We start from the raw sequence: 17,390 nt of genomic DNA, 5'->3' as shown, positions 1-17,390 counted from the left end.
GCTAATAATATGTTATGAAACGACTAATAAAGATTTGGATTAATGCAAATTATATGAGAGATCATTATTATAATTTTTTTGAAAATATTATTTCTTTTTCAATCATCTGCTTGCAGTAAGAATGTATTGCATACTATGGAAACTAATAGAGATTTGAACTAATTTATAGGCTATCCAAAGACAAATATTAGTTCATAGATCTTAAACTTGTTCTAGTGGTTTAAATTGGTTTTAAAAATATTTTTCCACCTAATAAATATAACGATATTATTTTTCAAATTATTGCTTTTTTCGCTTATTTAGTAAATTTCATAAAAGTGATTAAAAAGTTGAAAAGAATATTTTAAATATTCTTAATTCAACTAAGTCACCAAATGTCGAAATCCTTTTGTATAAACTAATTAATTTTTAAATTAAAGTTATACAGAAAGCTAAATCTTAAAATCCAATACTGTCTTGACATTATAATTTTAGTACTATTGGAAAGAAATTAGTGGTAATGATATTAAGCATTTTTTTTAAAAAGTAACCATAATGAATGATATCTCATCTATAACAGAAGACTTTAATAACTATTAACATGGACAGTTGAAATGCTAATAATAATTAATGACAAAATACTTATGGAAAAACCACTAGTTTGCTAACTGAGGTAAAAGTATGGTCAAAACCACCAGAATATGGTAAAACTTACCGTGTTTGTGGCTCTATGGGAACACCATAAAGAACAGTGATTTTTATCGAAGCGCTTTGGTAATGATTTTGATAAAATGAACTTTGAAATATTGTTTTATAATGTGAGTTAAAATGTGGTGAATGTGGTAAAATTAGGTAATATTTTCATAATACTTTAGATCATGGCATAAAAACCAGTCATTCGGCTACATTTGCTTTTCAGTTTGTTTCTTTGTTACCTGAAATATCTTTACCGAACAGCACAATAATTAGGTCAAATTTTTTTTTCTCTCGTGCATAATACTTCGAGAGGATTATTAATTTTCTCTCCATAATATTCTTTTGAAACATTGAATATTTATCCATGAAATTAAAATATTAATTTATCCTTCAAATAAGATAATTAAAAATTTTTATCCGCTTAGCTTATTTTTGTTTTTTCTATTTTGATATTTCGTGCTCAAAGCTTTCATATACTGTATTATTTATTTTAATGAAACATTTGAAGACACTCCGATTTTTGGATGAGTTGCAAAATTTTAAGAATTATGTCTTACTTCAGATAATTGATCTTTGCAAAATAATAAGAATATGTAAATTGTATGAATTTTCCCTTTCCAAACCAAAAGAATTTTTTTGAGATTATTATTCTTTTAATAAATAAGATTTTTCAAAATTTCGGTTATTCAAAAATGTACCAAACCTCTAAGTTTAAACAAAAATTATAGCCTGTTCAAATTTTCCACAGGAATGAATAATACAATTTTCCATCGTGGACTTCAATAATATTTTAACAACTTAGAAATTTAAAATTTATTTAAGAATTAGTAGGGAGTAAAAGTGATGATTTCAAAAGAATATGATGCAGATTTTTGCACTTTATAAACGTACTTCAATTTTTCTTCTTATAATTTCTTTAATCAATTTTATGATAATTTTTAATAATTGAACCATATTAGTTTGAAATTTCTGAAAATACTAGCTATGAATTACTTACACTCATTTGTAAAATAATAGCGAATTATGATTATTATTTTATTTATGTTATAATTCCAAAAAATAACCAGTCTCTATCGAAACTTTCTCTATATGCTAGTTTACAATGCTTGTCCATAAGAAGCTGCTAATACAGAATAAGTGAAACAGTTAATCCTTAAAAAATCTGTTGTAAATTAAAAATTTTAATTTCTTAATCAGTTTAATCTCTTTTGCTTAAAATACAATAAAAGCTAAATACTATTTTTTTATTAGTCTAAAACATACAGAACTATGAATAACTAATTCACATTCGTATAGAAAAATAATAATAAATCATAATAATTATTTTATTTATATTATAATTCTCTAACTATCCGGGTAAAATTTCAGCTTTATACATAAATTAGTTTATACTTCATCATAAGAAGTTACTAATGAAGAATGCATGAAACAGTTAAGCCTGAAAAAAAATCTATTTATAATTAAATTTTCTTCGCATCTTGAGAAAATTTATTCTACACAACATTTTAATCTAAACAATTTAATCTGTTATTTACAAATAGCATTCTCGTCGCGAAATGCTGTCAAAATGTTCAAAAGTCTTCCAACCTTCCGTTTATTTCTAAAAATCTTAAGTACAAGAAATTAACGCAACTGCAACATTTAAACTCAATGGAACACGCTAAAACTTGTTGCTAATTCTTAAAAATTTAATTCTGGTACGCTTTGACCCCTTTCAATCCCATATGAAGAATTAGGCATTGCCGTTAGAAGTAGATGAGGGTTTTCCACACGAAATGTAGCGTGATGGCGGAAATAGTGAGCTTCAAGCTGGAGGAACGCACCTATGCAACGCTTGATTACTTGTGCAGAGTCACGGCATTCTGACAAATTAGCAAAATCTTTTCTCCGATTAGTTGTTTCATAGTTAAAAGACGCGTTTCTCTCTTTAATGTCAGAAGTAAAGTTTCTTTGATGAAGGATAACTATGTGCAGGATGTTGCAGCTTTGACAAGGATCAAAAATATACAAAGCAACCTTCAAATGTGACATTACAAAAACGGTATGTAGTGAATGGTACAGACATAGCAACTAAAATGTATTACGTATTGATGAAACAATCTATATAAATAAAGCACTTTGTAAAAAATTCTTGATTAAATTACAGTTAAAACTAGGGTGCATCATCCGTTAAAATCATTTTACTGTGAAATCCGTTTTTGCAGCAAAATATTTTACCGAAATTTTTACAGTATTATTTCTTTAATTAGAGAGGTTCAAAATTGTTTCTTTGAAATTACTGTATATAAGATTTTTTGCTCCCTCACATGTTCCAGAAAAAATGGATTTTATAGTAAAATGTACTGACTGCCAATACTTTTTACCGTAATTTGATCTGGAATTTTTTACAGTGCAGAATTTTTATATGTATATATGTATGTTTGAGTGAATGTACCTTATACAAATTCTTAATTTTGAACCGATTATTACCAAATTTGGTATATATGCGTTCAAAGACACGGCAAACCAGTTGAGTTCAATTCACCCTCTAACCAGCTGTTCACACGCTACAACCCAAGGAAAGAGTTTTCCATGGAATTTCATAAATATTTTGTAGTAAGAGCGATTTTCTAGCTTGCAGTTCTAATCAAAAATTAATCATATTGCACGTTTTATGAATAATTTATTTTTGGTTTCCTATGCTTAGTTATCACAAATAAAATCAACGTTAAAAATTTTGTGAAGTATGACGTTTCCGAATTCATTTTGAGCGATAATGAAACCGTGTGTTTTTTATATTGATGCTTAAGCTTTTATAGGGGTGTGTTTCTATAGTTTGAATTAGTGGAAACTTACTAAGAACTAGAGAAATAAAACTGAAGTTATCTATTAAGCCATGGAAAAAATGTGGTAAATTCTAAAGAATTACACTTTAAATGATACTATATGCATAGCTAATCTTTCTTTTATTGAGTTGATCTTCGATTTTAGATAATCTTGAATCTAATAGTATGTAGCGATGCGGAATATACAACAAATACTAAAAAGAAAAATTTTGCATATTAGGTGCCATAAATGTGTAGTATGGTGATATTAGGGTACGTATCCATTTTAGAAAGCGGTGAAAAAACTTTTACCGTAGCACCTATATTATACTTCTTGACACCTTGATATAATTACTTCAGTATTACATCTAAAGTACTTAATTCGACATTTATTTAAGCATTACTGATATCAATAATAGTCTGGTGATTTTCTGTGAGTTTGAAATAAATACCGATATTACTTCGTTCACCAAAAATAATAATAGAAATATTAGTATTGTTACTAATTATTTTCGAGAATTACTAATATTTGTCATTGAAGCAAATTAAAATAAAAAAATTGCATCAAATAGCTAAATTAATGGAGAAAAGGTATTTATTCGTGTGGAAAAAGCGTGAAAAATTGACATATCGTTATTTACACTAACAATGCTTTATTGATTTTGGTAATAGCGCAAATTGAAATGAAAAAATAAGCTTTGTACTTAAAAATTAAATTAATGGAGAAACAGCATTTTTTCATCTAGAAAAACCATAAGAAATAACCTTATTATTATTGATTCCAATGATAGTTATAGTAATGGATTCTATGATTATAGTAATGGATTATAGTGATGGATAATATTTCTTTAATTTTAATTGATGCTTTTTAATAAGTAATATCATAAATATACTAAAATTGGTTCCAAGACACCTCTGCCGTAACCATGCAATTTCTTATCCAACTCAGAAAATAATTGAATAGCTCGACTTTAGTTAAGACTTTTTCAGTAATATACTTATACTTACTTCGTTATATGAAGAGGAAAATCACGAAAGAGACAAAGTTTATTTGATGATTAGAAAACTGCAACCAAACCGGATAGAATTTCAAAATATAGAGATAACGAGTTGGAAATAAGCATTTTAAAGGAAATAAATTTTTTGTTGTTTATTACAATAACAAAGAATACAAGATCAACTGATACTCCTATTAAAATCTTCTCAAATGTATAAATTGTTGAGTTTTGTAAAAAATAAAAAAATAAAAAAAATTTTGTTGATACTTTCATCACTAGGTTTCTGCATAATGGGTTCTATCGCTTTAAATACTAAACATAGCAGATATAACAAATAAGTTAGTTGTTTAAAATCTATTTATCAAATGCGCAACCTCTTTTATTTAATGCATATTCTTATCATCAAATGTTGTTTAAGAAGCTTGTTATCTGTCGGTTTTTTTAAAAAAAAGTTTTTGATTATGTTATATAAAATAGACTTAAGACGTTTTAATTTATCATTAATTTTCTTTATTGTGGATATTAAATAATAATTTTGCATTTATTATTAATATATTTTAATAATGTTGCGTTCAAAATGCTTATTTTCCGTCAATTTTGACAACTTAGCATCCTATCATCTGATCATTTTTGTTTACTCTTATCATTCAATTTAAGTGCTTATGAAAACTTGAAATGAAATTAAAATTTTAATCACTAGTTTGTAATGCAATAAATAATTCTAATAAATAAACTAATATTACGTGTAAGTTAATCTTAAATTAATCATAAAAAATTTGTTAGAAAATTTACAAATGTACAAAATGTAATAGTCTTTACGAATAATATATAAAAAATAAAAAAAATTAAAAAAAAATTTTAAAAATAAAATAATTTTCAAAGAAATTGAATCGATTTTAAATCAACATTACTCGATGCCAAGTACCCGGTTCAAGTAACTGGATCAAATACTTAATACTCGATAGAATAAATATCTGATACTTTACTGATACCCTGCACATTTTTAAATTTTTTAAAAAGTAAAACTAAATAATAAAAAATAAAACTTGAAATAATTAAAATATTAAAAAAAGTAATAACATAATAATTTATAAAAGTATTGTGCTTTTAATATTATAGCCTTAAAAATTCAATGACTTTAATTCAATGCTTTTAACATAAAAACATTGAAAAAATAATAAAAATACTTTAATTTTGCCCAAGAATTTTTTTTTTTCTGTGTGTGTTTTATTCCCCTTTTCTAGCGTTATTTTGATTCTTTCCTCTTTTTTTCTTCCTTTTTTTACAAATAAATATTAATATAAAACATGTCACTTTGTTCCTAATCATAGAGTACGTCATAAATAATTATCAACGATTTGCAATATGCAAATACCATATAATTTTATTAACTATGAAAACTGTTTTTTTTTTTTAAAGTTTTGTATATTAATTTAAAATATAAAATTTAACACTAAATAAACCTCTTATCTTTGTTTATAATTAGATGAAAATTGAAATAGTTATTTAATTCGATTTTAAACAAATATTAAAAAATATTAATATTTGAGAATTTCAAAGATTATGTGTTTTAATACTATGAAATCTACTGATAAATAAAAATAAGGTACCAATTAACTAGTTAAAAATTTGTCCATTTTTTCTATTTAATTTATATTTATTTAAGATACGCGGAGAAATTCGCAATTAAGTTTTTAATATTTAACATACGATTAAAGTTTCATTATTGCGAGTTTCCTTTAATTTTTGTTTTTGAATTGGCGATATAGTATGTTTACAAAAAATAATATATTCTTATTAATTTTATAAGATCAAGCATTTGGTTCATGTTTACGGAAACATTTTTTCTCGTCATTATAAGGTGAAAAATTTGTTTCGTATAATTGTCAGTTTTAGTTTTATTCTATCGTTTCCATAAAAACTAATTCTAAAATAAATTATAGCAAACAAAATTAATTAATTATGCCAATGTCCCAACAAAAGCAAGTGAAACTACTATCTTTTGAAAATGATATGTTGTGTAGTGGATATTAGTATTATGCACTGCACTCTAATTAAATTAAAATTTTATTTTTTTTTAAAAAAAACAGTAATTTATCTTTGATATTTTTTAAAAAAAATATCCCGCATCCTTCAATGCTTGGTAAAATTAAGAATATCTAAAAATCCCACGTTTTAATTATTTCGTTTATAAATATTAGCTATTAGTAATTTTTCAATAAATAAGTATTTTTTCTCTTAAAGTTTATTTACTAAAAATGAAAACTCAATTTTTTTCTCCTTTTTTTTTAGATTTTCGCGAAGTAAAATTAATGAAAAATTTATATTGAAAGGGCTTTGACTTAAATAAATTGTTTATATTGTTGAACTAAAGATTTTATTTGTTTAGATAAGAGAAAACAGTCGAAGTAATTTCATTCCATTTAATTTAATTAGCCTTGTAAAAACGCACAACAAACGTAAAAAATTCTGATTATTTTTTTAATTTTCATATTCAAATAATTACTTACTACTCAGTATAATTTTGATAATTATCAATTTATGAGTAAATTAATATCCCTCAATTAATATTAATTATTATGCTTAACTCTTTTTATGCGGATTTTACATTTAAAATAAAAGTTTTTCGCGTACTGAGAAAAAAGTATGACCCAAAAACTCCCAGAATATGGTAAAATTTATTGTGCTTCTAGATGTATGAGACAATCAATGAAATATAATTTTTTAATATGAGATAAAATTTGGAAAATATAGTAAAATTTGGCAATTTTATAATAGTACTTTGGAGCATGGCATAAAAAATCCTTTATTCTGTTAAATTTCACTTTTCAGTTTTGTATTTTTTATTAAATATGTGGTAATAAAAACTATAATTTTTAAAACCACAATTTCTGATACTTTGCAAATGGATGGTTTAAATACCGTATTTTTTTTTATTTCTTTTAGACTAGAAATATGTTTTTTTTTTTTTTTTTTGGCAGAAATATTATTCTTATACTGTACAATAACTTTACCAAAATTTTTTTCGCTATCATCCTATTTTTTTAATTAAGGTTTTAGTTGTATTGAATAATTTGTTTGGCATGGTAATAGTTAATTTGTTAATTATATATTAATACAATTAATAAAGTAATTTGATTATGAATTTTAAAGGCTTCTAAAATTATTGTACGGTTTTCTTAAGAATTTTTATAATTCCGAATATATTACTTTTTCCTTAAAACTGAATATTCTATAAAGCAAAGTCTTCAGTAATGCGTGCTTTAATGTCTAGATACCTAGACAAACAAATAATTTTTTTAAAAAATAAATTGCAGTTGCAAATACAAACTTTAAAATAGGATATAAATACAATTTTGATTGAACGGTCATATCGCACATAGGTATTTTTACATTTTAAAATGAGTAATAAAAACGAGTAGTAATTATTTTTCATTCATTTTCTACATTCAATATAGCAATATTAAAACATTTTTTTTTCATTCCTCTTTAAAAGTGGACTTTTTAATAAAATTATTGGCTATATTTATTACAAAGTTAATTGATTTAAAAGAAATTAATAACTTCTTAAAAACTAAATAAAATTTAAAAGAAAGCTAAAAGTACAATCTTTGCAGGAAAAAAAAGGAATTTTTTAAAAAAATATTTATTAAGAGTATATGTATACAGCTTTTCTATTTAAGATTTCACCAAATAATAAAAAAATATATACGTTGATCATTATGTGATTAAGACTAAATTGATACTAATACAGATTTCTTATTTGTTCAAAATAGCATGCATTTTAGGGAAAATATATATTAAATACGAGATATTGTAAAACATTCAATATTAATCGCTATATAACTTATTAAAAATCAATTTTTAATATTTCTAACATCTGTTTAAAAATTAAATAAAATTGAAACGGAATCTTACAATATAATCTCTGCATAGACTCTCTCAACAAAAATATTCTTTGAAAGTAAATGTGTTCGAAAAATTTGGTATATCTTCGCTTGATTCTACATACTAAGGTACAATATAAACAAAACGAAATTGCTCATTTACATGCAGAAGTAAGTATCATAACTATCTAGTTCATTATAGCTGAAGTTTGAAGATACTTTTCAAGATTTTCTCCCTTTATTAGTAGCCAAATATTTCAGCTCAGACGGAAAAATTTGCAGTTTTGCGTGCGGCCCGTTATCGGCGTTTCAAGTTATTTGGATGTGCGTTTCATTAAAGAATCTTCCTGCAGCTTTGAAGTTCTCGAACTCTTTTAGTTGAAATAGTGAATTTCGTCTTGGATTTCGAATGGAGCTTTATTAGTTTTATGTTTAAAGTTTGAAACAATATTTGTGTTGACTTTTTGAGAAGAAAAATTTGACGTATCTTATAAGGAGAATATTACGATGACTATAATTACTTTATGCTTCTAAAGTGTTTATTTTGAATAAAACATTTGAAATGTCATATATAGCTCCATATTAGAAGCTATAAGATTGGATGGCTTCTGTTCCAAAGATATTTTTGCGTGAATATCTATCTATCTATCTATCTATCTATCTATATATATATATATATATATATATATATATATATATATATATATATATATATATATATCGCAGTAAATAAGTCTTATTTACTGCGCATAAGCTGCAAGTATGTAGAACTCATAAAACGAGCTCAAAAAGTAGTGATAACATGGAAAAAAATTACAGAATGATAAAAAAAAAGAATTTAATTTTCAAAAATGATTAATAAATATCCGGAAGAAGAAAAAAAAAAGATATAATTTCTTCATCAGCTCACACGATTATATACGCAAAAAGGAGTGCTTTCTAATATTGTATCAATATAGCCAAAGCAATATATATCAATACAATGGAGTGAGGAGCACTAAAAAACAATTTAACCGAAAAAAAGATTTCTTTAACTAAAAAATATATACGAAATAAAACATATCAAGCAAAAAACAGAAAATGAAATGTAAAGATTTTATTTTCTGTTTTTTGCTTGATGTATTTTTGCTGTCAGAAAATCCATTTTATTAAATATTGATCCTTTAGAATATTTAATTTTTTTTTGTTCATGTACATGCCAGAAAGAAATGTCAGAATAATCCTGATTCAATGATGGATATGTCAAGAAACATTCCAGTCATACTGGACAACCCAATAAAATTTACATATTTTCAAAAGTGTTCAAAAATCTTTCTTAAACCATCTGGTTACAGCTATAATTTTATATACAGCTATAACAGCTATAATTTTTTAAAAAAAAATATAGTTAAAAGCAATATTTCAAATACTTTTAATTATTGCAATTCACCTTAATATGAACAAATTTTTTTTATGCGCAAAGCATCATTCATTACTATATTGTGAAATTGAGCAATTTTCAATATTTTTCTCATAGCTTTTTTTCAATTGCTAAATTTTCAACGTCAAAAACTAATCTGATATTTTTTCTTCATTTCTCACTTAAAATTATTTACGCAACATAATCCAAACTTTATGTTCCAGTTAAATTTCCTGAAGTCACATTAAAGTAAAATATTCTTTAGCATATAGGTATTTTAAATTTTAATCAGTTACATTACCTCAGTTATCTAATATTTCAGGTATGCACGTCTTCCTTATATCGCTTCCTGTCTTACTGTATGATAATCAACCCTTCCCGTTAGATTTAACAAAATGTTTTTGCTGGCATTGTTTAAAAAAGATCGTTTCGTGAAAAAAATTGTTTTGGGATTATATAAATATATATTTTTAAAAAGATGTGTCTACTTCAAAATAATAATCTAAAAATAGTCATTATATATGTTATTCTATTTTTAAAATAATTTTATAGTTAAGAAAGACTTAATAAATCAAAAATATTTTTAAATAAAAAAAAATCTCCATACAAAATATTTCTTAATTATAGTTATTAATAATAACCTATATGCAAACAAAATATGAATTCAAAACAAATTACATTGTACTAGTGCATGAAATCACACTATATCTGATAAATTCTAAGAGTCTGGTATGAAAGTTTAATTAAAAAATGAGAGCATATATTAACAAAATATCAAAAATGATACATTTTTTTTATAACAGCCATTGAACAGAAAATTGTTTGTATTTACGACTACTAATGTTCAACTCGGTAGCCTTATAATTTTGAACCCAATCCAGAAGATAAGGGATATCCTGGATAAAGTATTGGGAGAAATTCGCACGTGAAGAACTTTTTGATGGAACTAACCCGCACTAACATGACATGGTGAGGAAAACCACGAAAACCTCCCACGGTTAGCCTAATGGCAAGGGGTCCAACAACCCATAATCGATCTACCACTGGGGACATATTATGTCTGCACTTTGATCGGTGCGAACCTTGTGCGGAATTCGAATCACCCAGCCATAGCTGGAATTTGAACTCGGTGCACCTCATAGGAAGGCGAACGCTCTCTTGAGCTATAACAAAACATGTTCTTAAACAGATCTTAAATATTCTATAAAAATAAGCAAACACTGGTAACGGTAATAACGGTTAACGCTAATAAAAAATAAATGAATGAATTGTAAACATTTCTGGATATATATATATATATATATATATATATATATATATATATATATATATATATATATATATATATATATATATATATATATATATATATATATATATATATATATATATATATATATATATATATATATATATATATATATATTGTTTTACTGTTTTATAACTTTAGATATAATTAGTTCATGCGAATTTTCATACTTAGCAATAATATTTAAAGCTTCCAGGGTTTGAAGGAACAATAATATGAGGGAACAATAATAAATTATGGAGGGAAACAAGTATTTCTGAACTTCCTACGTCAGAAAATCGATTAATAAACTTGTAACTTGCATCGATTATTTTGGTTGTTATTTGAAATAATTGCAAAAAATGCGTAAACCTAGCTAAATATTTGTACAGTTTTTTTTATGAAAACTAATTTTTATTAACATTTTGGCTACAACTTAGAACTAACAACTTAGACAACTTTATTCAATAGAATTAAACAAAACTATTGGAGCACTTTACAAAATTACTGTTTTAAAATTTGAAGAAAAAAAACAACAACATTAAAAACTGCCCAATGTATGAGTATTTTAAGTAGATCTTTTGTACTGCGCATACGCGGAAAGAATAAAAAAAAAAACATTTTTTCGTAATTGCGGTTCGTGTTGCGGATCATATTTGACAACTAATGAAAAAGGTTAGATTTGATTATATTAAAAATTTTAAAATTTCCGAGTAATTTTTTAAGTGGTTTCACACATTTTTTTTTTAAAAAAACTTAAAACAATCAGGGTTCAAAATGATTTAGGGACTTTGAATAAACTTTTAAAATTTAACTATAAAAAAAACTGCTGTATGAATAATATAGTAGTTCCCTTCAGGGCTTTCTCCTTCAACGTCAATTTAACTGGTTAATAATTTACCCACTTTGCTAATTTCTTAATTTATGTCACTATATTTTCTTCATATTACTTCATTTTAAACGCATTTCATTGATTTCATGAATATTCTAGGTTTTTTACCATGAGCATTTTATTTTTAGCTAAATATCTCTAATTTTTATCATATCTCGATCACATGTTAAATTTATGATATTTGTTCGACTATCACTTAATTAACGGTCGATTAAAACGCGCATGATTATTCATTGACTGCAAAACTGTCACTTCGAAGTATTTCAATGACGTCAAAAAGTAATCGGAAGCCTTGTTTCTTAAAAGGCGACATGACATCAGAGACGATTCTGTAATTTGGTCTTCTCTGTAAAAACTGGTGGCTTATGGGGAAAGCAGTTTTTCACCTGAATCAGTGGGCAAGGCGGAAGCTCAAGAAATGGGATGGTTTGGATGTCCTTCTTCCTGCTTTCCTTCGAAGAAGTTTTGCTGCAACTCTTACTTCCCTTAGCGGAAGGAAACTAACTCGTCAAGTCTCTCGCTTTTTTTTTTCCTTCATCCTCTTGTCCATCAAAAAGGAAAAGCTTAAAAAAAGAGGTTTTTCATAACGATTTATAACAGATAGATTATTAATTATTTATTTAAATCAATCTGTTTTAAACAAGTCTATTATAAAACTACTGGCAAATATTAAACCTAAGCAGATGCATTAAAAAGGATCTATTTTATCTTCTTCAAAAATGATTAATATTAAACTATCTGTTTAAAATAAAATATTTTAAAATTATTTTGAAGTTTAAACAGATAGGTTTCGAACGATCCATTTTAGAATCTATTTTAAATAAGATAGTTTAATACGATGGAAAATTTTTAAACAAAAAAATAAAAGATCATTATTTTGCTGGTTTCAAAAATTATTTAATTTAATGTATCGATCATAAATAAATCAGTTTAAAACTATTGAGGAATATAAACAGGTCAATTTATAATGATTTATTTTAGTGTGTTTATTTTAATTAAAATGACTTAATATTATTAGGAAATATAAGCAGATTAAGAATGATTTATTTGAATCAATCAATTTCAAATAAAATAACTATTATACTTAGAAAACGGAAACAGATAGGAAAAAAATATATTTATTTAGGTTATTTTCAATACAAGTTTTAATCCATTGAAAAACTTAAACCAATTCAATAAATATTTAGAATCTTCATAAGTTATTTTTCAGAATAAATGAAGAGATTTAAATACTTCTAATATTAATAAAATTATTGAAAAAGCTACGGAAGTGAATTTCGGAAAGTAAAAAAAGAAAATGTGAGGGAAAAAATACTTAAAACGAAACTATAAATAGATACAATGAAAATTATCTTTGTTTGAAAGTTACCTATGCTAAATAAAATATTTTAAAACTGAGTAACAAGATTCGATACATTAAATTGAATATTTTAAATTTGAACTTAATTAACATTTATATTATAAAATTGTATAGACATTTTAAAATTGAATAACATTTTAAATTAATGAAATTGTATAAATAAATATCAACAGTAGCTTGATTTCTGCCATTGATATTTTTGATATTTATTGTCAAAATATCATCCTATTTTTGATATTTATTAAACTGCTTAAATTAATGAAAAGGATTTTTGAATAGAAAAGAGGGAAATAACTGTAGTAAATAATAATTTTTTAAAAAACTCAAGGGAAAGATTATTTTTTAAAGCAAAGGAAGGATATAAATTTTTTTTTGAATAATTACGTTTAAGATTTAACTTTTAAATTATTTTGCTAATTACTTTATTTTCAAGCCGTTCTGTTAGAAAATGTAAAATTATAAATAAAAATACTAGACAATATTTCAGTGGAGTTGGTTAATTTATAGTTAAGGATACTGATACTTAAATATATACTCATTTAGAAAGCCAGTTAAAATTAATTTGGAATGTAAAAATCCATGTATTAAAATTTAGAATGAAAAAAAAAGTTATTTTCTCTTATTTCAAAAGGAATATAAACAATGAAGTGACTGTAAACAATTAAATCTTTTTTAAATAAAATAATTTATCACTGTAAAAAAATGGAGAGATTTAAATAGTTATTTAAATAATTGTATTAAATATTTGTTATTATCAACGATTGTGTACATGGTTTGAAAGTGGAGCTCTTTAAATGTTTTGAGATTAAATTTCAAAGTATGTAAATCTGATACACTCTGAAAGCGGGAAATAATTTCTAAAATTATCAATGTATTTTAACAAACAGTAAAAAAAATTTTACGCTATCAGAAATTTCTCTGAAAAAATTTTTAAGTAACAATTTATTTTATTGTTATTTGACCTTAGTCAAACAAAATAGTCAAATAACCATAAATAAGACAGTATTCAAACTGTTAACTGTGAAGAAAAAGCATTTATTTGCTGCTTTCAGAGTCAATTTTTTCTTTCTGAAGAAGAAATTTCGGTCGATAAGTCAGGTGTAGAGAGAAGTGCTTTTTACATATCGACATTACAAATTCGAATTTATTTCATTTCAACTGTTTTTCAGGTTAATACCAATTATTTTTTTATTCTTGCTTTAAATAGCTATGAAACAGGTTTAACATAGGAATTAATATAATAGCTGTATCACTATAGCAGCACTCCTAAAGAGCCTATAATTAATTATTATTTATAGTAGTATTTAATAGTTTAAGTTAGATGATTTACTGATTTACTAAAGGAAACAAATGAAAAAAATTCTTTAAGAGAAACTAATATACAACTAAAATATGATATTGAAAGCAAACTACTTTGATTAAAGAAAACAGAACCAAACACTCTGTAAAATATTCCGGATCAAATTATTGCCAAAAGTACCTGCAGTGAAGATGGTGGTACTTTTTATCATAACTTGAAATTGTAAAAAACTTAATAATAATATAAAATACTGCTTATATTATTTAATTTTCAGATTCTATTTATGCCTTAAAACAATTCCTTAAAAAATACTGCTGATAGATTAAAAAAAAAAATCTAGAAATTTCAAACGCAAAAAATATAGCGTCTAGGCTTAAATTGTTAGCTTAAACTATTTTCATATATATATAAGTTTAGAAAACTCATAGAAGAAATAAAAAGGTAATTAATGAACTAACGTAACATAAAAACAAAGCATGCTCTGAAAAAAATACGGTAAAAAATACCAGAAAATGGTAAAATTTATCGCGTTTTGGCCTTATGGGAACACCATAAGTTCGGTAGCTTTTACCGAAGGGCTTTGATAATGATTTTTGTAAAATGAATAGTAAAATATAGTTTTATAATATTTCATAAAATTTGGTAAACGTGGTAAAATTCAATAATTTCATCATGATATCTTAGAGCAGGGCATAAAAACAACTTACTCAATTAAATTTACAATAAAAATTTTTATTTTTTGCTAAAAGTGCATATTAATAAGATAGGTGTTACTAAATGTGTGGTAACTATAAATTCAAGAACTGGAATTTCCGGTAAACTGTTACCAAATGGAAGGAAACATTATCAAATGAATGATTTAAATTCCATCTATTCATATATTTTGTTTTATTATTTAGAATACTTTTCTTTCTTTTTTTATCAGAAATGTCACATAATACGGTAATTTTATCTTTTTTTTTTCTCTGTGCTCAATTATTATTATTGAGGTAATATGTAATTTCTATCATGCAAAACCCATTAAATGGAACAAAATATATTAATTCTTGGTGGTCTCCAAATTCTTAGGTGGTGTCCAAAATATCTCCTTTAAAAAAATAACACCTAATTAAGTGAAACATCCATTTAGGCTTGTGTCTATTTACTAAAAAAAACATTACATACAACAAATATTACATGTATGTAATATTTGTAGATCTATGTCACTTAGTTTTTTCAGGAAACTAAATCATGAACATCGTACACTTTAAATTTTCTATAATGCTAATTATGTTCGCTTCAATAGTCACAAAATCAATAGTCACACACTCATCGAAATAATAATTACACAAATTCCTAAATATTACTTTAATTTTAATGACAAATTTTTAATCACTTATAAAATTTAATGGTCTAGTGAATAGAAAATTTTAATTATTTCTTAAATTAAATTTTTCAATATTAATTTATAATAATTTAAGTAATATTATTATATTTCCTAAAGGGATTCGTATTAATGTGAACTTGGGACCCAAATAGTTAAATGTCGCTCACATAAACAATCCTATATTAACATTTGTAAGGTATTTTGTATATATATATATATATATATATATATATATATATATATATATATATATATATATATATATATATATATATATATATATATATATATATATATATATATATATATATATATATATATAAAAATATAAAAGCAGTAGTATGGGTGACATTAAACGAAACTTGTTGTAAAAGTATGAAAGAAGAAAAACTGCCGAAATTTTCGCATGCAAATATTATTTCACAGATTTCTTTTAATAAAAATATCTACCCATTTAAAAATTCAATTACTGTAAATATAACTGGATATAACAACCATACTAATTCGATAACATTTTTTTTTCAGATGCTGCTTGAAATATTTATGGTATTGTGTAACAAAAGATCCAAGAAGTTACAAATTATCTCAAGAAATATGACAGCTTCTTCAATTCTCAAGAAATATGACAATTCATTCCTACATATTTTGTCCAAATAAATAATAAACGCTGTTATTTAAACATGAGTTTGTTCTATTTTTTTCCATTTCTTAATTTTTTATAAACAAATGGGAGTTTAACATAATTATTTAAGATATAAAAATAGCTTCATAATTTCAAGCCTGTCATATTTTAACTGTTTTTGATACAAAAATCATATTAGTGAGCATTATAAAAATAATTTAATAAAATTAATTCAATTAATCCTCAAACCTAGTATATTTTTAAACACTAAATACAAAGAAATCAAAAATGTTATAATTATTATTTAGTGGTGAAAAGCTATTTTGTTATTTAATGTTGTTATGCTCATTAATTAAGAAATTTGTTTTAACTGACTTACAATACAAAATATCTGTTTTTTATACTGATCCGACGTATTTAAAGATGATACAATTATCAATACAGAGGAAAATATTGGTATCCATTCATTTTCTTCTTTCTTTTTTTACTTTTCCTTCGATAATCAAACTTATTTTGCTCCAATAGTTACTAAAATTATGAAGTGTCAATCAAATATTTGTTTGATCACATATCAATATCACAATCAAATATTTGTTTGATCACATATTTAAACCTCTATAGTTGTAGAGTTTTCCGGAAAAAGTTTATAAGAAACGTTTTAAAGAATATAACAAAGCTGGCTTCTAAAAATATAGCAACATCAGGAAACTATTCACTCTACTCAGTTTCTCACTAAAAAAATTTTTATTTAATGACTTGGAAGAAGAACTTCTTTTCAAAATTCATTTGATACTATCTT

At 24.4% G+C, this 17,390-nt stretch overlaps 1 long non-coding RNA gene across 1 annotated transcript in view; it reads left to right on the top strand.

Moving 5' to 3' along the window:
- The window catches only part of LOC107438165 (uncharacterized), a 168,533-nt gene extending 151,885 nt beyond the window's left edge, over positions 1-16,648 (top strand). The window contains exon 5 of the long non-coding RNA XR_015429977.1: positions 16,495-16,648. This is a non-coding gene — a long non-coding RNA (uncharacterized LOC107438165). The remainder of the gene's footprint in view (positions 1-16,494) is intronic.
- The last annotated feature ends 742 nt before the right edge of the window (positions 16,649-17,390 follow it).

Source organism: Parasteatoda tepidariorum, chromosome 10, assembly GCF_982258835.1.
Source record: "Parasteatoda tepidariorum strain Cologne lab strain chromosome 10, Ptep-v5.0, whole genome shotgun sequence".
Lineage (NCBI taxonomy): Eukaryota > Metazoa > Arthropoda > Arachnida > Araneae > Theridiidae > Parasteatoda > Parasteatoda tepidariorum.
This window is presented reverse-complemented; position numbering and strand designations above follow the sequence as displayed.